The following is a 20,881-nucleotide window of genomic DNA, read 5'->3' on the forward strand; positions in this document are numbered from 1 at the left end:
ACACTGAAACCAGGCTAAGTTGTGTTCTGGAGGTGTCCGTGGCCTGTGAGCATTGGTCTACAGCTAAAGCCATCTGATGCAAATCCTGGTGGGCTTCAGGATGAGGTGATCCAAAATGCAATTCCTTGTTCCTCAAGACTCAAGCCTTGCTCCTCGAGACACAAACCCACGCTGGGAGCTAGGATGAAGCTTTGATGAGGAGCTGCATTTCGAAACTGCGTACGTGCTGAGGATCTCTCCACACCCTTGTGAGCACGTCTGCTGTATCGACAAGCCGCTCGTCCCTGCTTCCTTGCAGGGCTGGGACCATGCAGGCAGTGGCAGGTGATGGTTGCCCAACAGCATCCCACACCTTGATCCCAGCTGAGAAGAACCATGATTGGGACCAGCACCACTCCTTGGTTCCCTCCCCAAGGGCTCACCTCTCCATCCAGCTGATGGAAACCACAAGCCACCAAGAAGTGAGGTTTAAGTGTCCCAGGCTGTTGTCATATGCTCTTAAACCTGAGACCTGCAAGGATTTTAGGATGTCTGTGGAAAAACAACCAAGCATGTATGGTCAATATGTTGAAATTCAGAATGGGAAGGTCCATGACTACGCTGAAAGATGTCCAAGGACCAGCCAACTGAAAGGCCATCATGAGATGGCAAGGATTTCTGAGTTCTCTGAACCAGGAATGAAAATGATCAAGAGATGAAAGACATCTTGATGAAAGATGAGGATCTGCTCTTGAGGGACATCTCAAGGAGGTCTGTCTTCAGCTGTGGGAGCCAGGCTGAGTCTCCGTATCTCTTGCTGGAGCTCTCCACAGCCCCAGGTAACCTTTCAGATCTCCTAATGACTTAGCCAATTCCTGGAGCTGAATAGCTAGAAGCAGTGCACACAGGTTGCTGGAATGCAGAGGTTAAATAACCAGACTTTCTTATCAGGCTTTTCTCAAATTTTGTTCTGCATGGAAGGCAAATATTTCAATTTATCTAATTCCTACCAGAAGTTTTCAATTTGTGTATTTTGTTTAATCATTTCCATACCATGAAGACCTAGCCAGAAAAAAAGAAAAGTCAAAACCGGTCCAAAAATATCTACAGAATTTCGTTTCTTCTTTCACTGATATTTTCCAATCAGACATGAAAAATATTAACGGGAAATTTCTCTGAGATATTGGGTCAAACTGAAATATGGGGAGCTTGTTGCCAACATATTTTCTCAAATGTATTTGCATTTTCCAAGCCACAATGACAAGCAGTTAACAGCTTCTTGGAGAGAGGGTAGGGGGGGAAAGAAAGGAAAAGGAAAGAAAACTTGGCTGAATGTTTAGATTTCTGCCCTGGACTTGGTAGTTTGGTAGGGAACAGGAGGGCCGCCACCATGCTTTGTAACACTGGGAATGACCCAGTTTTGTCCCCAACCAGCTGCTGTCACTTGAGCTGAGAAGCAGAGCCAAGAGATCTGGGACACACACGTTCCTATCCCGTTGACCATGAGCTGTCCCCACTGAGTGTGATGGAGAAGGGGGAAAACAACTCTTACTGCACCTGCTTTGGTATTTCTGGCACCACCGCTCACTGGGGAATCAGAGCACAAACTCCTTGCCCTAAGGGGGCTGCAATTTCCCCTTCCTACTCCTCAAACCCCAAACAAACAGCTGTGGGGGGATGTGGGCTCATCCCACGTGTTCCTCTGCACTGTGTCCTTGTGCTCAGCGCCGTGCCGGGGGCTCGGCACGTCCCTGCTTGCAGCGTCCTGGCGGTGACGGCGAGGTCGGGGTGAGGGTTTCGCATTTCCCTGCCCGGCTGTTTACCCTGGGCTCAGGCTACATCCAAACAACTGCTACAGTACGTCCTGAGTCACCACAGGCTCTGGCAGACGGGTGGTTTCGCCTGACAGCTTCCCAGTACAGAAAGCAAGCTGGGCTCAGGATGAAGGCACAACCTGCCTTTGCTTTGTGCCATGCGTTTATCACCAGGGCTTGGGTGGTTTGGGGCACCTGAGGGATGGGCGCATCGTTCCTGTTGCTGGGCAAAGCATCATGATGATGTGGTTGGAGAGGTTATGGGGTCGGACAGGCTCTGGGGTCACCCATCCCACGCGTTGAGCCAGCAGGAGCCCCAGTCTGCACCCCGATGGGTGCTGGCACACGTGGAGGTGTGCATGGAGCCCAGAGCATCTCCCAGACCTTCCAGCTCTGTAAAAGCAAGGTCTTCCTGCAGCCCCAGCCCGCAGGCATCCCACCAGCGTGGGCTTGGGGTGAAGGCAAGGGTCATGGTAGCTGCACTCCCCCTCATTTTCAGCACGTGCTGTGAGCACAGATGTGCTGTGGGTCCCCTCCCCATCTCACCTTAAACAGATGCTTGTTCCAGAGGTGGCCAGCCCCAAAAACCCACCCCACACAGCCCACTGAGCCTGGTCAAGCACAGCAACTTTGGGCCATGGGACACGTGCAGGATCACACGCAATCACCTCCATCCCTGCTGCTGTCTGAAGCTACTTAAAAATCTGGTCATTTTGCATTCAGACAGAGGCAAGTCATCGATGAAACGAGGTGACTAAGCCCTGGTGCTGGCACACATCAGCCACATCCCTCGCTGCTTTGTCTCGTCTCATTCGTAACTGGGCCGTTAGCCACCGCGGCCACGTTAGCCAACTCAACCCCATGGCTGCAAGCACGTCCCGGTAGCAAAACCAGACCCAAAAACAGAAAAGGTATCCATAGATTCTCCAAAATTTGGCTCTCAGGCTGTAAATTTATCTCTCTAGAAAAGCCCTCTTTCCACCCTCGTGTACTTCACCAAGTTACTCAAATCGCTGCCATTGCAACAACAATTTGTTGGGCATTCTTTGATGGTTTGTTAAATCGCTCTCAGATTCATGGTGTTTGGCTTGGCTTGGTTTCTGAGCAGCTCAGCTACACGCAAAAAAAAATAAAAATAAAAAAATAAATAAATAAGAGGGGAAGAGAGATTGAGGAAGAGGAAACCCAGCAGCAACCAGAGGCAATTTCACATTTAAGAAGACCAAAGGGTTTGCAGACCGTGCTCCCCCACACACGTGTTGTTCCCAGCTGCTGAGGTGGAAACCCACTGCCTGCCTTTGGCAAAGAAACCTCGGAGAAACAAGCAAACATATCACTGCTGACAGGTGCCTCTTCTGCCTCGACTCATCCCGCTCAGGGCACGGTTCAAAACACAGCAATTTTGGTAGCAAAGCTGCTTCAGAGTCCCTCATCCCACCCTGGAGCCCTGTCCTCAGCTGTCAGCAGGACCTGTTTCTCTCTTTTTTTGTATATTTTTTTTATTATTTTTGCAAAGGTAGCATTTTTTCTCAGCATGGGTCCATCCCCAGGGCAGTGGTGTTGGCACAAAGCTGGGCAGCATCCCATGGTGCTGGGGTGAAGGAGTTTCCTCGGGCTGCCAAAGCCCTAATCTCAGCCCTGGCCACATCCTACTGCTCCTGTTAGAAACCCCTCATTAATCAGAAGGGTTTCTAAGAAAATCATCGAGCAGGATTAAAACCAGGTCAAAAGCTCCAATCTCTGCCCTGGGCTCGTTACAGTCTCCTATTGGCATCAAGGCTGGATGCTTGCCCAGGTCACACCCTGGGGTGAAGGGACCAGTTTCCTCCAAAATTATATCCCTGGCTACAATGCATTTATTCTGCACTCGTGCAGGATAAACTGGCAGTGCCCATCTGTATTTTTAGGGGCAGAATAACTCAGTTTCCCTGAAACCTGCACTGTGGCTCTGCGGAGGGCATTTAGTCCTTGCCTTGAAGCCCACGAGCAAGGCACCAGAAGTGCAGAAGCAGCCAGAGCACCCCAGGGACTGAAATTTGTGCACAGGCAGGGGGGCTCCATCCCCCTTGGGGGCTTGAAAATAGACGTGAGTGCAGGAGGCAGGATGCCCGATTTCACCCTGGAGCCACTTGCAATAAATCCCGGCGAGTTTAACAAATCCTGCTGTTTACCAAGCCGAGCTGTTCCCGAGCTTTCCTAGAAATCTTGGTGGAGGAGACCCAGGCACCAGCTCCCGCTGCTCGCGTCCCTGCTGGTGGCTGGGGAAGTGGAGGCAGTGAGGACGTCCTCCCCGTGCACGCGTGAGCGGGGCGTGCACAGCCCGTGCACGCTCTGCAAGCTTGCATGTGCTCGGAAGCCCCACGGCCCCACCGTCTGCCACGTGCCGGCCAGAAAAGGAGCCGTAAACAAGTTTACCCTACAAAAGGGCTCTCCCCGGGTCAGCTCGGGCAAGCCGGCTGCCAAGAGGAGTGCTCGGGGAGGGAAATAAATCATCTTGTCTGGAAGGGGTTTTGGGTTGCAGCTGGTTTAACTCCAGCCCTGCCGCGTCCCGGCCCAAAAACCTGCTGCTGGTTCTACCAGGCAAGCCGAAACCGGGGCTGAGGCTGCTCGGGGATGCAGCAGCCCCTCCTTTTTTTTCTAGCAAACTTAATGTTTCCCATTTCCCAGCCCCAAAACAGCATCATTTCTACCCAGGTTGTTTCACGGGGAAATATTTGTACACCCCAGCCTGAGCTCTGTTCCCAGAACAAGTACAATTTTCCTCAGTTTCCAACCCAAAACTCTCTGGATGGGGTTTTAACACCCTGTTCCTCTACACGGGCTGATGTTCAAGCCGTGTGTCACACTACCCTGAGGTGCAGAGCAGCGATGCACACCGGGATGTCCCTGCCCTGGGATAGGGGACACAGCACCGCATGTTTCAGCAGGGACAGGTTTGATGCAGAGTGTTGGAGCTGCAGATAAGGAGTTTGGATCCCTGCCACGCTGCTGCCGGAAAGGAACCAGCAGCAGGACTGCAAGCACCCTGCAGAATTTTGTGTGTGGCTCCAAATCACTGGGCATGCACCGGGCTCCAGCAGGGATTTAATTTTTGCATGTGGCAGGGAGGAGATGGCACCCGGAGGGATGCTCTGCCCGGGATGGGATGCAGCCAGACCCATGGATTGCAGCGTGACCCACAAGTCCCAGGGCAGAGCCACCAGCAGGTGCCCAGAGATTGCCTCACCAAATCCCCCGTGAAGTCCCAGGGCACGGGGAGGTTGGGGACAGCCCGTTTGGGTACAGTAGCAGTGTCATGGCCACACGCAGCCAGGTACAGTGCGTCGGACTCGGTGTCCCATCGTATCAAATCACCGCCTTTGCTAGAAATAGCATGGGCTTGTTGCAGCCCTGTGCCTCTCTGCTTGTGTCCCAAAGGTCTCCAAAACGCCACAGCCACTGGCACAGCGCTGCACCCTCCCCTGCCTCAGTTTCCCCTGCCATGAATGATAAATCTGGTAACCCTCAGACTGGGATTAAAGGACTGGGGAGAGGGGCTAAGAAACTCAGCAGCCAAACACGAACCAACAGCATGATGCCCTTGGGGTAAAAAAACAAATACATAAAAATCCCTGATCCCTGTTTATTCAGCCTTTCTGCTGTGAAAATGTGTCTGCATTTCAAAAACTCCTGGGTGCCCTGCAGAGACCGAAGGCAGCACCTGAGTGCGTGCGTGCACGCACGCAGCAGGTGAAGGGCGATCACGCCTTGCCGGCTGCTGGTTTTGAAATCCTCCCACGTCCCTCGGCGAAGAGCCCGCGGTCATCTGATTTTAGGCGAACACCTCCAGAGCTCGCCTTCGCCAGGCAGGATGGCTCCTGCCGCACGCAAGGATGCAGGGATGAAGCTGCTGTCATCGCAGCAGGGAGGCGAGGTGAAGGGAGGCAGGGTTGTGTTACGGCGAGATGAATTTCTCCGTAGTTGAGGGTGTGTTAGGAAGGGGTGAGGCATGCCCAGGTGGTTTTTTTTTAACATGAGGTGGTCACTGAGCAGGGTGTTCAGCTGGTGGCATGCGTGAAATGCAGTTGGGTTGTGTCAATGCTTGTTCATCATGTAAATATGGCATAGGAGAGCCCTCCATCCATGCAGGAGGGAGGCTGGAGACCAAGGGGAGGGTTTTTTGAGGGTTCCTCCAGCAGCCCGAGCTGCCTGCTGGGTGTCTGGCCCTGGGAAGGCAGGTTGGAGGCACGTCTGCCTGCTCCCAGCTTAGGAAATGCTATCAGGAATTGCATCTTTACGTGGTTTCAACTCCCAGATTCAGGAAGTCTGAGAGGCTCTGATGACCCGCTTAATGCACCGTCTGGTTTCTGGGTCCCCAAAATCCCCACTGGACATCACAGCTCCCCCGAAACAACTCTAAGCCTCCTGCCCCCATTTAAAGCTGGGCAGTGGGTCCAGCTACAGCACAACCCCTGGACATGGTAACTTCTTAAACCCATTAAAAGCTCTTAATTAATGTTATAAAAGCTAAAGAAAGTGTAATGTCACAAAGACGGTGGAGAGGTCATACTCATCGAGTGCTTTATTACAGCTGAGGAGAGCAGGGACGTGCTCGAATGGATGGGATGTGGGCACAGACACCTGTGAGTTTGGGTCATTTGCTCATGTTTTTGCTCCAGAAGCCAGCCAGGCGAAAGGAGCTCAAATTAAACCAAGAGCCACAAGGAAATCACCCCGGCAAGAAGCACAGTCCGGGGGGAAAGCGGGACACGAGGGAGGTTCAAGGCTTCCAGGAAAAGATGATGGCTGAAAACAAGGTAATGGTTTAAGGAAAGCACGAGCCGGTGAGTCAGGGAAACCAGAGACAGCTCCACGGCACATTTCCTGCCTGCCCTTTGAGCAGACGGCTGCGAGCAGACGCCCACACGGGCACGGACACCAGGACGGACACCACAAGAGGTTTGGGACACTCAGACCACCCCCAGCAGCTCCCTCCTGCTTCGCTTGAGCCGCGTCACCCGGAGGAGCAATTCACTGATGCTCGGAAATCCCTCTTTGAGCCGAAACGCCGAGGAGTGCCAGGAAAGCAGAGAAGAGAGGAGCGAGAGCTGACGTGAGCAGCAAACCCAGCAGTGTGCGGAGCTGTGAGGCATTCCCAGCAAGACAGAAAGCAGCAGAAAGGGGGGAGAAAACACTTGCTTAAGGACCAGGAACCTGCATAAAAGCACATCTCCGCCCTGAGCTGGAATCGCCCTGGAAATGCCTGCAGCAGGGTGTGTTACCACCTGAACACACACACACACGGGTTGTGATTTAAGGGAAGAGTGCAATAAAGGGATGCAGAGCAAAAATAGCAGCAGGATGTGGCACTGGACTGACCGTTCCCTTCGTACTCGTGTGCCAAAAGCTCCTCTGCTCCCTCCGACCACTCAAAGAGCTTCCGTGACCTCAATGAGCAGAAATAGGGCCAGAAGACATCCGTGTCCCCCCAGAGGGGACACTGCAAACCAGGGCTCCAGCACCTGTTTGGAGGTGCTGTGGGACACCCAGCACACCTGTAGCGGGGTCAGTAGGTGCAGCACACCGTGGGGCTCTTTGCAGAGCAGGTCTCTGCCCTACAAGTGGCCCCAGGGCTGAATTTGGGGGTTTTGTCACAGTCCCCAAGATCTCCAGACAGCTCGGGTGATGGGGAATGGATCGGTCCAGGAGGTTGGTGTGATGTAGGGAGGAAGGAGCCAGGTCAGGGCTCTGGCTGGATCCATCTCAGCCACGTGCTGCCAGCATGAAGCCAAGCACCTGGCTGTCCTTGTGGCCACTGGAGATGGAGAGGTCCCCTTAGGGATGTCAACCCCATCCACCATCACCACCCCTCCTCTGGTCTTGTTGCCTCCAGGGGGGACCTGGATGCCTGGCCCATGATGAAGACCTTACTCCAGGGTGTTAAGCAAGGTGAGACCTATCTGGCCCCATGTAATACATGCAAGGACGCCCTCCAGACCACTCTCAGCCCAGGGAAGAGATGTTTAACCCAACTCATGTGCGCAGCAATCACAGGGCACTGCTTCCCTTCCTGCTGCCAGCCCTGCTGATAAGGGACAGCGCTCAGGTTTCGGCCACAGACCCCACAGGAGCCCCCAGACCCACCCATTTGTGCATTTTCCAGCATCTCTCCTTCCTCTCCTCCTCCCTCCTCCCCTTCTCCCTTCTTCCCTCCTTCCTCTCCTGCCCCAGACACCGTGTGGTAACAAACCACTCCGTGCGTGCCACAGGGCACGCTCCCCAGGGGATTTCCCCAAAACACACCCAGCAGCCCTGTCTGGAGACAGGGTGTCCTCCAACCCTGGTCAGCAGGTCCATCACACCCATGGCTCTGCTAATCTCCAGCTTGCTATCAGCTCTTCCTGCACAGACAACATGCTCAGCACCACCAGCTCTCTCCCCGTGGCCCCTAATCCAGCACTAACGTGCCCTGAGGACCAGCAATCCCAGCAGGTCTCCCTGTCCAACTCATTTGTCCTTTGACAGATGACAAATGCCCTGTTCTCTGCCACGATCCTCTCTGCTCATCACCTGCACTCTCCCACTCTTCCCAACATCAGTAATTAAATTGTGTTTTTCGGGCCAGGGGCAGGGCGTTTTAGCTGGGAGCTCCCTTGGCTGGGGTTTGCCAGCACCCAAGAAGGGGACTTTCTCCAGCACGTTGTAGCTGGATGCTGTAAGAAATCAGCTCCTGCCCCGAGCCTGTCCCTTCTAATTGTCCTCGAGCATCCCTGCCAGAAACGCTTTCCCCCGCCAGAAACACTTTCCCCATTACCTGAAGCTGCCAAAAGAGCCTTGAGGTTGGCTGAACGGCAGCTGCTGCGGGCAGGAACCGCAGACCCCGGGGCGATGCCACTGCCTGCAGTGCCTGCAGTGCAAGGAGGCAGAGCAGAGCCAGGACACCCAGGAATTCAGCACAGATTTGTCAGGGAGACCCAGCAAAGCGATGCCAAAACCACAAGAAGCAAAAAGGCAGCAGAGCTAGGGGGGAGTTTGCATTTTAGGCCCACAGGATGCTCCGTTTCTACACGCAGAGGATGCAAGGATGGCTCAGAGCCTCCCCAGGAAAAGCCCTGAAGGCTCCATGTGCCTCAGGCTACCTGGGATTTGCAGAGCAGCAGCCTCCAGGCACAGCCTCCTCTTTGCAGATGCTCGGAGAGAGCCCTGGGGTGAGGTGCTGCCCCAAAAAGGCTCCCAAAGGAATCGCTCAGCCTCCTGGCCAAGCTGGCTGGAGTCCCCATTTCCCCCTGCTCTCATCCAAACTCCCACAGGTCAAAATGGTCTCAGCGAGCCGTGCAGCCTCCATCTGCAAGAAGAAGAGGTCCTTGGGAGGCTCTTCAGCACGAGCTCATCATCTCGGCTCAAGGAGCTGGACCAACCCCATCCACACCAGCCTCTGAGCTGTGCTGGACCTGCCTGAGGTCCTCCTGGAGGAGCTGCAAGCTGCTGGCAGCTGCTCTGGCGTTTCAAGGTTGACCTCTAGAGGAGGTTTGTAGAGGAGCTGTGGCTGAGACAGAGACCACGAGGTAGGTACAGGACCGAACTGCTCGCAGCAGGGTGACGAGGACTTGCAGTGCCCCCAGGACCTAGCGGTGACAGCGAGTGTGGTGCCGTGCCACGATAAATTGGTCCTCCCCAATTCAGGCATGCAGGGAAGGACCACGAGGAAATAAAGCCTCATTCCTGCAGCCCCACCACGTGTCCCCAAGGGCTGGAGATCTGTGTGGGGTTTCTGTTATTGGGAACAAGGCTGAGAACACGGCAGGACACAGCTGCCCTTCAACACGGGAGGCTCCCCTTCGCTCTCCATGCTTTTAAAGCCTGACGTGCTTGGCTTTCCTCCTACTGCCCACCACCCACTCTCTCCCTCCTCTCTAAAGGAAACCATTTATCACCTAAAATTAAATCAGGACCCGAAACCTGCTGTGCTGTCAGGATGCGAGGGTGTGAACCACATCGTTTTTCACTGAGCCTTACATCTGACATAAATCTCCGCGCCGGGGACCAGGCGCGCAGCGAACACGGCTGCAGGCAAACCACCACACGCCCAAACCATCCTCCCCACAAGAGGGAGAAGGTAGAAAAACCCAGCCCAGCTGCCTCTTCCAAAGCCCCATTTCCTCCCCTGATGCCCTTGCATGCCCCACTAACCTCAGGGTTTAGGATCCCCGTGGTGGTACCCTCTGTCCCAGCACAGCACCAGCTGCACCCCAGTTTGGAGACATCTACTCCAGCAAGGTGTCTGGGTGAGAGGCCGAGGAGCATCTTCTCCCCACATCCTTGCACGTTTCGACCTCCCCCTGCCCTTGTGCCTGCTGGGGAAGACTTCTCTCCCCTGAGTTTCTCCTCCCCGTAGAGCTCCTGGAACAAGGAGCCACCCAGAGCATCCCCACCTCGATCCCCCGATGGGACATGCCGTGATGAGGAGGAGGAGGTGACGTGAAGGCCTCCGGTTTGCAGCAGCCCTGGGGAGGATGGGAAGCTCATCCACCCATCCTTGGGGCAGCAAACGCGGCCACCCGGGCTTTGGGGACCCAAGGCTGGGTCCTCCTTGCCCCACGCTGCCAAGCTGGGGAAGGGCAAGACTGCTCTGCTTGCTGGGATGGGGTTTCATGGAAAAAAAAAAAAAAAAAAAAAAAAAAGAGGTGATGTGGGCATTGGGGAGCAGCACGGTGTGACAGTGGGCTGCCCAGGTGGGATGACCCTCCTGAAAGCCTTTCTTCTCCCAGTTGCCCACCAGCACGGCTCCTCGGGCTGAGCATCTCCCCCAAGGACCCACACAATGCGGTCAAGTTGCCATTCTCAGCCTTCATCCCCCAAAACACAGCACGGAAACCTTCCTCCTCCCCTCTCCTCCCTTCCACCACCCAGAGCTGACTTATTCCCCTATAGCAATGAGAAAGAAAAACCCCACAACCAAGAGGACACAGCCTGCCTTTCTCCCACCCCATCACAGCATCCCTGCGCCCCATCACAACACGAAAACAGGAGACGCAGCAAAACCCGGCGCCCCCTTTTCTCACCACTGCAAGGAGGCCCCGGGGACACCCCAGTGCCCTCCCTGCTCCCCTCCCCGGGCCGGGGGGGAGCACCCTAGGGTGCTGCCACCCCCTGCCCCCCATCACCCAGCCCCTACCTTTGCGGAACGGCATGGGCGGGAGGAGGCAGGGCTGCGCTGGGGCGCGATGTCCGGCTCCGTTTCTCGTTTTATTGCCCTTCTTCCTCTGCTTTCTCCTTCTTCAGAAGGAAACGGACATATTTGGGCAGAAAGCGTCGTCATTTGGGGGCAGGCGCTGCGGAAAGGAGGAAGTTCGTGGGGTTTGGCAGCTTTAACCCTTGGCACCCCGGAGACTGCAGGGCTGGGAGGGAAGATTCTCCTCTTCTCTTCTCTTCTCTTCTCTTCTCTTCTCTTCTCTTCTCTTCTCTTCTCTTCTCTTCTCTTCTCTTCTCTTCTCTTCTCTTCTCTTCTCTTCTCTTCTCTTCTCTTCTCTTCTCTTCTCTTCTCTTCTCTTCTCTTCTCTTCTCTTCTCTCTTCTCTTCTCTTCTCTTCTCTTCTCTTCTCTTCTCTTCTCTTCTCTTCTCTTCTCTTCTCTTCTCTTCTCTTCTCTTCTCTTCTCTTCTCTTCTCTTCTCTTCTCTTCTCTTCTCTTCTCTTCTCTTCTCTTCTCTTCTCTTCTCTTCTCTTCTCTTCTCTTCTCTTCTCTTCTCTTCTCTTCTCTTCTCTTCCTTTCCCTTCTCTTCCTTTCCCTTCTCTTCCTTTCCCTTCTCTTTCCCTTCTTTCCCTTCTCTTTCCCTTCTCTTTCCCTTCTCTTCCTTTTCTTTTTCAATTTTATTTCCTTTCTATTCCCTTCTCTTCCCTTCTCTTCCTTTTCTTTATCAATTTTCTTTCCCTTTCCCTCTCTCTTTCATTTTTTCCTTTTCTTCCTGGCAGGACCTGTACAGAACTAGGTGGAATAGGGTGGATGCAGATGGGATAATGGTGTTTTGACCTCCAAAATTATCTCCCACATCATCTCTGCCCATCCGAAACCAACAGATTACCGATCCCATCACCTGTGTAGTGATGCTGGGCTAAACCGGGAGCTGCTCCCGACACCAAAAGCTCAGATACCCCTCTCAGCATCCCCTGGCACAAACAAGTCCAAGCCCAAGACTCTGGGTATGGCTGCTGCACATGGAGATGTCCCTGAGCATCAGCACAACAGGGGGGACAAAAGCAGGGAAGATTTGGTGGCACAGGCTGCTGGGTTTCCTTTCCCCCAGCAACTGGAACCAGTTGGGACAGCTGGCTTCTGCCCCAGCCCCAGCAAATACAGCAGGACATGTGGGGCTGAAGATCAATATTGGGTGGGCAAATATTTTTTTGGAGGGGAAATAATCCCCAAAATGGAATTTCTTGGGACATTTAGCAACTGCAAAGGGAAACAGGCTGGGAAAATTCCACACAGCCTGTGGAGCCTCTCTCATGTCTTTCAGGCTCCTTCCACTCCTTGCTTTACCCAGAAGGAGGCTGCTGGATGAAGACTGTTCTTGCACCGCAAAGCCCTGGCTATTCCTTGCAGCCGACTTGCTGTCATCTTGCTGGTAAAACCTTTATTTATTTATTTATTTCCTTCCATTTGTTGGCTTCGTTTCCTCTGTGTGCTGTGGAGCAGCTCTGCTGCTCCATCCCCAGCAGGACCAGGAGCCTGACTCACCATGCTGCACTCCTCCAGCTCCCTGGCTACACCCTCCACCAAATCTGGTCCCTAGAAAACAATTTGAAAATGAAGAAAACCCCTGGATGCTAACTGGGATTTGCTCACCTTGCTCTGTGCATCAGGCTAGAAGGCTCTCAGACAGGACCATTCTTGGTCTCCTGCTTCTCCATGAACAATCTCTAGAAAGCAGCCTACAAGCTCCAGCTGAGGCCATCGTAGGAGTAGGAGCATCTCGTTGCCTCATCCTCTATATGAGATCCCATTGTTGTTTTCCCACAGAAAGCACCTCAGGCATCTAAGTGGTTCCGAGCAATTTAAATATACAGGAAAGCCTTCAAAAATAGTCTGAGGATTTCTGATACACTGGGATTCTCCATCCCTTACCCACTGTTCAACAGCATTGCTGTCTGGGGTCTAAGATGAATGGCATAAAATGTCATGAATGACATAAAATGTCATGAATAACAATAATAATAGTAATAATAATAATAAATACATATGGAAAGTGGTACCAAGAATGGGTTTAGATGAGTCTGAGCAGCACGTGGTTCAGGCTGGGGAGGCGAGGACGACTCTTCTCTCGGTGGAGCACAAGCACCAGGCTGCACGGGCAGAGAAGGCAGCTTGGCATCGCTCAGGCTTTTAGGAACAGGTTGGGTGAACCCTCTGGGAGCAGTCCTAGCCAGCCCGGATCCTGCCTCGGGCCGAGGGATGGTTTAGATGGCTTCTGAGATCTTCCCAAGGTTCCCGTGTTGGGAGGAGCATTGGCGAGTGCCAGCGCCTTTCCCAGATGTGGTCTGTAGGAAAACAGACCTCTACAGGAAACAACAGCAAGGTTTAATGACAATCGATATTTCAGTGGGGTTGTTCAGTTAAAGGTAACCCAGAAAGGAGTCCTTTCACCTTTATACCAGGTTTTAAGCCTGCGTTTGGTTGGGATGCTGACTGCATGCAGGTCTGCAGGCAGGTGGGCAGCGCATGCAGACAAAATGGGGTGAGGATCCAGCCCAGGCTCCAGACAAACTCCTGCTAAAACCCCAAACTGCTCTTTTTCATCAATATTGCATGCTTCAAGGGGCATGAGAAACGGGATGCGCTGCCAGGCCATGCTGCTCAGCATTTCTGCACGTACCTAAGGGAATTGGAGACAACTCATACAGGGAGGAAGGGATATTTCCACCGCTGATTGCCCGGCCAGGAAACCCGAATTGAGCTGACCTCCCTTTCCCATCAGCGGCACGGTGAGATGATGTGCAGCAGCCGTCTGCATGCCAGGGATGTGGGTGCTTGTCTTGGGCTGGAGCCACGAGGTTGTTTCATGCTGCAAATCAGAGGCAGGGATCTCCTCTGCTGTGAGGTTTGTACGCTACAAGCAAACGAGAACGCAAACAGCTCGTTTAAAATATTTATGTCTGAAAACTACTTGCGTGGCACGAGCCCAAGAAAAGCAAGGGTGTTCATAATTGCTGGCGCTGGATGCACTGTAGGGCATGCTTACATGAGCAGCCCTGCTTGCATAATCCCATTTTGTCCTTTTATAAGATGCTGGAGTCCCTGGGCAGGATCTCAGCCCCTGGCCTCACCCCGTGGATGACACCTTGCTCAAAGGTGCTGCTCTCCCAGACCTTATCCCACTGCTCAGCTTTTTTCTGCTGCTGTTACCCTAAATAAATCTTTCCCAGCTCTCTGCAGTGACCAGTCACAGGCCAGCAGGGTGTTGTGAATAACCCCAAACCCTCTATTTTCAGCCTGTGCCCACATTTCCAAGGTTTTTGCTAACTATCCCCTGCTCCAGCTCCACGGAGCAGTCAGAGAGATGGCACCGAGCCACTTTTTGCACACATGCTCTCCCCACATGCTGATAACAAACCCGATGCTTCAGCCTTGCAAATTTAGCAGAAGGGAAAGTTGCAGAGAGGCTTGTGGCTTCTCACTAGCAGTGACAATGCTGTTTCTGCTCGGACAGCAGGCAGCTCAGGCAGGTCATCAGGGCTTAAGGCACAGCACGGACTTGAAAAAAGCAGCTTTTGGAGACTTTCCAGCCAGGCCCCACGTGCTCTGCAGCCTGACCTAGACAGATTACTTTTGCTAGCCTAATATTAGAGCTGGCATCTTCATATCGCAAAGACTAGGTGCTCTATAAAGGTGTCAAGGCAAGATTGGATTAGAGAGATGCAGGTCAGAGACTTAGGAAAAGGTGCTCTTGGTCTCTCGCACGGCTCTGGGTCCTGGTCTCCCCTTCTGCTCACAGCAATCAGCTTTGGGGTTTTGGAGAGAAAGGCCCTGGAGCGGTGAAAGGCAGTGGACAGCATTTCCCATGAGTGATCTGCATGCAGCAATTACTGCAGCAGCACCACCCGCTGTCAGACACATACCTCAGTGGCTTTCCTGCAGATGCCTGCTCCAGCAGGTTCCTAAATGTGATTGTGCTCTTCCCATGCAGCAAACCCAGCCTCGCCTCTCCAGGGACCTTCCCATTGATTTCCATGGCTTTGAACTGCTGCAACACACCTTCCTGGCACTGAAGGGAGTGCCACATTCAAAGAAAACATCTACATCCTTCCTCTGATGCATCTGGGGTGACAAATAATCAATTCCTTTGCACAAAGTCCAGGATTAGTGAGCCTACAAGGTGAATCCATGCCACAAAGTAATATATATATATATATTTTTTAGATCAGAAAAAAGTGTGTATTGGTATTTATCAATGTCAACATCACAATTTTTATAATATGAAAATGATTTTATTCTCAGTCTTCCTGTGTTTTTCTTTGTTTGTTTGGTTTTGGTTGGTTGGTTGGTCTGGTTTTGTTGTTGTTCTTTGAGCTTTGCCTCCAAAAGCACCACAGGAAAAACTAAGATCAGCAACCAGGCTTTGCCCATGAATAAGGCAAGCCACTGCATAGAAACGAAACTAAGCAAAACACTTTGAAATGATCAGGCAGAAAGCAAATGGAAGACAAAATATATAAATATAATTGTGATCACTGACCTTGTTATCAGGACTTCCCTTTTTTTTTTAACTTTTTAGCCCTAAATTCCTGATTTCTTCCCAAAGCCAAGCCCTAGCAGGGAAACATGATACTTTTGGGACTGCATCTGCAGAAGCAACTCCGTTATATGGGAGGATGTGCAGAGCTTAAAATGGTTCAGTGCAGGGAGCACTCCTCTTAAATCTGTGCTTGAAGCAAACTCTTGAACCGTGGTTTAAGCAGACTTCTCAAACAACATGAAACCCATCCATTTTCTGTATGTGTCTTTACATGAGGAGCAGGTGCTGGAGGAGCACTGCTTGTTTTGCTAGGGTATCATTTCAGTTTGGGTTCTTGGCTGCCATGCAAGTTTTACAAGTCTGAAGCAGCAATATCCAAAAAAAAAGCTACCCAGCTTTCTGCCCACAGCAAAAGGTGGAGAAATTTTTGACGAGCTGAAGACTTTTGTCTTGGCAGGACTGAATGGATTCCTGAGCACTTCATTGCTGCGAGCTCTCAAACCAGAGATCACACCTTAGAGACTGGGAGAGTAAAAACACCTAAAGGGCTATGAAGTGGTAAAGAGCTGAAAAAACACCTTGGGAAAAATGCATTTGTCCTGCAGGAGGAATAAGAAGCAGAAGAGAGGCAAGAAAAGGGTTAGGGATCTTCCTGGGAAAGACCTTGTTTTCTGTACTGCTGAGGTTCTCTTGTGATTTATCAGCAAGCAAAGCATGTGCAGCTTAAAGCCTCCTTGCAAAATCCCTGGCACCTACTTCATCTGGCTTATTCTGGCTTATTTTGTAAACCAAAGATATTATTGGAGATGCTACAAATGCCAGGAGATGAGCAGCCAAGCACCAGCCTTCACACCTGCCAAAGCAGGGTGGTCCTGTGCAAGAAGCACAATGGGGTGGGAGCACAGCTCTGGTCCCATCCCCTGCTGCCCACATTTATAGGGCTAAGAGCTTGGGGTGTATTAATGCTGGATGGCGACCAGCAGCAAAGGGACCACAGCCAGGGCTGTCAGAAGCAGACCTAAGGCTCTGCTCTCACATTCCTGCACTAACAGGAGAGGAATGCAGCACTGAACGCCATGCTTTGGGATTTCCCAGTTTACTGATGCTCAAAAAGAAACGAAAGGGAATGCCAGAAAGCCACAATCATGAGCTCTGCACGAAATGGAAACTGGAAAAAGCAGATGAGAGGAAAAACCTGCACAAGTGTGCATGCTGTCCCTTCTGCAACTAACTGCTTTGTTTTCTTTGGGTCTCATCTGCTCTGATCTTCCACTTCAGCTTTTCCACCCCAGTGTTCATTTCCCACCCCATTCATGTAGGGCTTTGCTTTCTGATGTGGGAAGCTGTGGGTTTGCTCCTGGGTACAGAAAAACACGAGCAATGCCCAGTGCCACCTGACCCAGACAGACAGCAAGATCACTAAAAGAGGACAACTCACTGCAGGATCACATTCGTATTTATTGTGAGCGACTGCATAATTTTGGGTAAGGTATCAAGCACAGGCATACAGAGTTTGTCATGTTTCTCTCTCCTGAGGCACATAGAAGTGGAAATGTTAGGTTTGCCCCCCTTTTATCAGCAGTTAAAAGCCCTACAGACTTTATTTAATTCTCTCCTCCTTACCACTAACTTCATGAATTGCAACTTGAGTAACACCAGAGATTTATTGCAATAAAGAGCAAGTGAATTCACCCTGCACATTGAAGGCAAGCAGCACATCTTACCTGCTGGCTGCCTTTCTCTTTCTGCAATCTTACCAGCCTAAGCACTTGTTTAAAGAAAGTTTGAGTTTACAGATCCTTTGGTGAGGAGGAAAAAGGAGCAGGACTCAGTTACTGCTCCTGACAGAAGACATAAATATCTATGAGAAAGTCTAGAGCTGCCCAGCAGTGAAGGTCCGTAGGCTCTGGAGCTGGCTGACATTATAAGCAACTCACGTACTTGATAATTTTTGCATCCTTGAAAAATCCTGTCAGCTTCTACGATGCATAAAATGTCACTGTAGTTCTGTGAGGTAAAGGTTCATTTCCAAACTCACTCTGCAAACACGTAACAGGCACAGATAGCAGACTTCCCATGAGACCTGCCTCCTCTCTCACAGACCACTTACTCAACCAGCACCTCAAAATACCCACAAATGCATCTCATCCATTACCCCCAGCACCAGCACTCCCCTCCTCAGCTCAGTGTTTTCTCCAGCAAGCCAACACTGAGGAAAAAAAAAGCAGTTGTAGTTGTCCACTAAACTGGTGAATTCCAAAAGTGTCTGGAATTAAGCTTTGGGCCAAAAGAGAGATGTGGTTCATCTATTAAACACCCCGTCAAGCACCATGTGTCCTTCCAGGAGCTGCCTGAGCATCTCCCACTGGGCTGTGCAGAAGTTTCCAGGACAGATTATCAGAAATCAGTGGTGTTGTGCAAACAACATACTGCAGAACCTTTTTTTTTTCTTCCTCCCAATTATATTGCACTAGGCTAGCCTGCAGCCTGTCCCTGGCACTACCATAATATGAATAAGCACAGGATAAAGTGTTTATGTTTTAATTCCAAAAGATCTGGATCTGGTGAGCAGGATTCAAGAGAAACAAGTGTTGGAGTCTCGGAGAGCAGAGTCCATTATTCACAGAGCAGATACAAGGGTCAGTCTGTTGTTCTGCTGCGTTGTTGTCTCTTCTGTCCTCTGGAGGAACATGCTGTAAGGGGAAAGAATCACACTGATTTTGTACTGAGCCCGTTTTTATTTCAGTCTTTAGGAAAGTCACTGGTGGGTGACACAAAGCAGGCTGCTGGAGAGACCAGAGTTCAACAAAGGGAGAATTTCCAACAGGAGAAAAGCTCCCGGGAACAGTGAGAAGTGTTTGCTCCTGAGGTTGAGCACTCTGTGCTTGCTGCCATCCATGCCTCCCTGTTGATGGTTTTAACCCACAAACTAATCTCAAAGCCTTCACATCTCCGAAGGCCCATGGAGGTTTTCAAAGGAGAGGGCAGCCTGTGAATCACACAGGGCAAGCCCTGGGGCAGTGAGAAAAAATACTGATCTTTCACATATAAGCCAAACTGATCAGGTGATAAAGGCTCTGAGATTGCTCTTTAGCTGCAACTAGAATAAAATCTTCAGCATCACAGGGCGAGGAAAGTCGTTTAATAGAAGTCTTGCCAATAGGACGCACCAAAAAAAATTCCCAAGCCCTGGAGCTATTCTCAAACCCATCTATGAAAAACCCAACTCCTCCGCAGCTCAGCACATCAGAAAGCCAAAGCTCCTGGCTGACAGACCCAGAATTTCACAAAAGCTCAATTCTTTCCTCTGGCACGGGGCAGAAGCCTGAACTTACATCCTGACTGCCACCGAGCAGGAGCTGGAGTTTGGCCAGTGGGTGGACCTAGAAGCGGTGGTGTGACAACCTGCCACGATGCCCGTCTCTCCTGAAGGGTCTCCTTCTGTATGGGAACACAAATAGAGGATTTAGGAAGCCAAACAACCTGAAAAAAACACAGGAGTTTTCAAAACAGCATGCAAACCTAGTTGCAAACAGGCTGTAGGTTCTCATTGCCCTGCTGATGGCAAATTAGCAGCCTGAGAGCACTGCTAACACAATCAGTCCTGATTCCTCTTCTAAGGATGAGTGCCTCATCAACCTGAAGGCATGCATTCCCCTAGGGAGCCCAGCCATTGCCACACAGCACTGCAGTTCTTGGACCAGAGGGTGCTTGTAAGCAACATAATCATCTCTCTTCAGTCGGAAGCATCTCTTGATTTGGGAAAGGAGCAAGGTTACAGCCCTGTACCTGGTCAGGATCTCTTCATCAGTGGTAGATGCATCTGCAGGCAGCCCTCAGCTGTATGGATGCTCTTGTAGTTTCAATTTTTTAGATTTTTTACATTTATTTCTAAAATTCTGGAGCAGCTCATCCTGGAAACCATTTCCAGGAACATAAAGAAGAAAATTATCAGGAGCATGGATTCAGCAAGGGGGAGTCGGAATCCCAGACTGGTTTGGGTTGGAAGGGACCTCAGAGCAAACCCAGTGCCACCCCTGCCATGGGCAGGGACATCTCCCCCCAGCCCAGGCTGCCCCCAGCCCCATCCAGCCTGGCCTTGGGCACTGCCAGGGATGGGGCAGCCACAGCTCCTCTGGGCAGCATGGGCCAGGGCCTCACCGCCCAGAGAGTGAAGAATTTCCTCATTACATCTAACCAAAATCTCCCCTCTTTTAGTTTAAAGCCATTCCCCCTTGTCCTATCCCTACACCCCCTGACACAGTGTCCCTCTCCAGCTTTCCTGCAGCCCCTTCAGGCCCTGGCAGCCTGCTGTGAGGTCTCCCCAGAGCCTTCTCTTCTCCAGGCTGAGCACCCCCAGCTCCCTCAGCCTGGCTCCAGCCCTCCGAGCATCTTCACAGCCCTCCTCTTGCAAAAATGCAGCCTAGAGGAGGCACAGCTCGGAGGAGACCTCATCCACGTATATAAATACCTTAACGGAGGCATGAGGACAGTGGATGCAGACTGCTTCCAGCGCTGCTCTGACAGGACAAGAGGCAACAGACACAACCTGGAGCACAGGAAATTCCCTCTGGACATCAGGAGACACTTCCCTGCAGGTGCAGGGGGTTGGAGCAGAAGGACCCAGAGGTCCCTTCCCACCTCAATCACTCTACAATTCTGTGAGATTACGGGGAATGAAAGACCTGTTTTGACAGATCATAAACATTCGTGATTTCCCATGTGATCCAGAAGTCAAATATAAGCATTTCGTGGATTTTGGAGGTGCATCACTTCGCAGCCCACTCCGGCTGGCCATGCCTGCTTGTTGGTGCTCTCATACTGGGAAAAAAAAAAATTAAAAGAGCTATTTTAAGTGCTATACTCTTATTGCTGCATCTCCTGGCAGATATGGAAGCAGCAATAACATTTTTTCCATCTTCTAAAAGATTATCAATAATTCACAACTTGAGGTAAGCTGCAACTCACCCATTTCTCATGAGTAACACGAAGGCAGAACTACTTGCAGGATGCATGGTTTCGAGATGAGTAAGCAGGACCCAGAATTTCAGCCTCCTGGTCCTGTGGCTGACATTCCTGCAGCAGCTGCCAAGATGCATGGCTTATCTCAACCTCCTCTATAAAATCAACAGCCATTTACTATTTTACTATTTTTATCACGGTTCTGTCTCACAGGAAATATGCTTCAGAAGTACAAAGGGTGTCATTTTCATGAGCTCTGGGTAATTAAAGGAATAGCTCATCATAAAGCCTAACTCCATTTTAACAAACTTTGGAAAAAAAAAACAAACAAACAAACAAACAAAAAAAACCAGTATCTTTAATTTAACAAATTACTGCCTTAAATTTAACATAGGATGAATCCAAGTCTTCTTCAGG

General features: G+C 51.3%; 1 protein-coding gene and 1 long non-coding RNA gene across 2 annotated transcripts in view; both read right to left on the minus strand.

Moving 5' to 3' along the window:
- PFKFB3 (6-phosphofructo-2-kinase/fructose-2,6-biphosphatase 3) overlaps positions 1 to 11,021 on the minus strand; it is a 39,507-nt gene extending 28,486 nt beyond the window's left edge. Inside the window, exon 1 of the mRNA XM_084505572.1 lies at positions 10,948 to 11,021. The gene's annotated coding sequence lies outside the window, so the exon portion shown is untranslated. The remainder of the gene's footprint in view (positions 1 to 10,947) is intronic.
- A 7,056-nt stretch (positions 11,022 to 18,077) lies between these two features.
- On the minus strand, positions 18,078 to 20,057 carry LOC311435745. Its single transcript, XR_014692350.1, has 3 exons — positions 19,974 to 20,057; positions 18,838 to 18,943; positions 18,078 to 18,195 (listed from the first exon to the last, which is right to left on the minus strand). It is a non-coding gene; the product is annotated as an uncharacterized lncRNA (long non-coding RNA).
- Positions 20,058 to 20,881: the final 824 nt, after the last annotated feature.

The sequence above is a fragment of the Aythya ferina genome (genome assembly GCF_964211825.1).
Source record: "Aythya ferina genome assembly, chromosome: 1".
NCBI classification, from domain to species: Eukaryota; Metazoa; Chordata; class Aves; order Anseriformes; family Anatidae; genus Aythya; species Aythya ferina.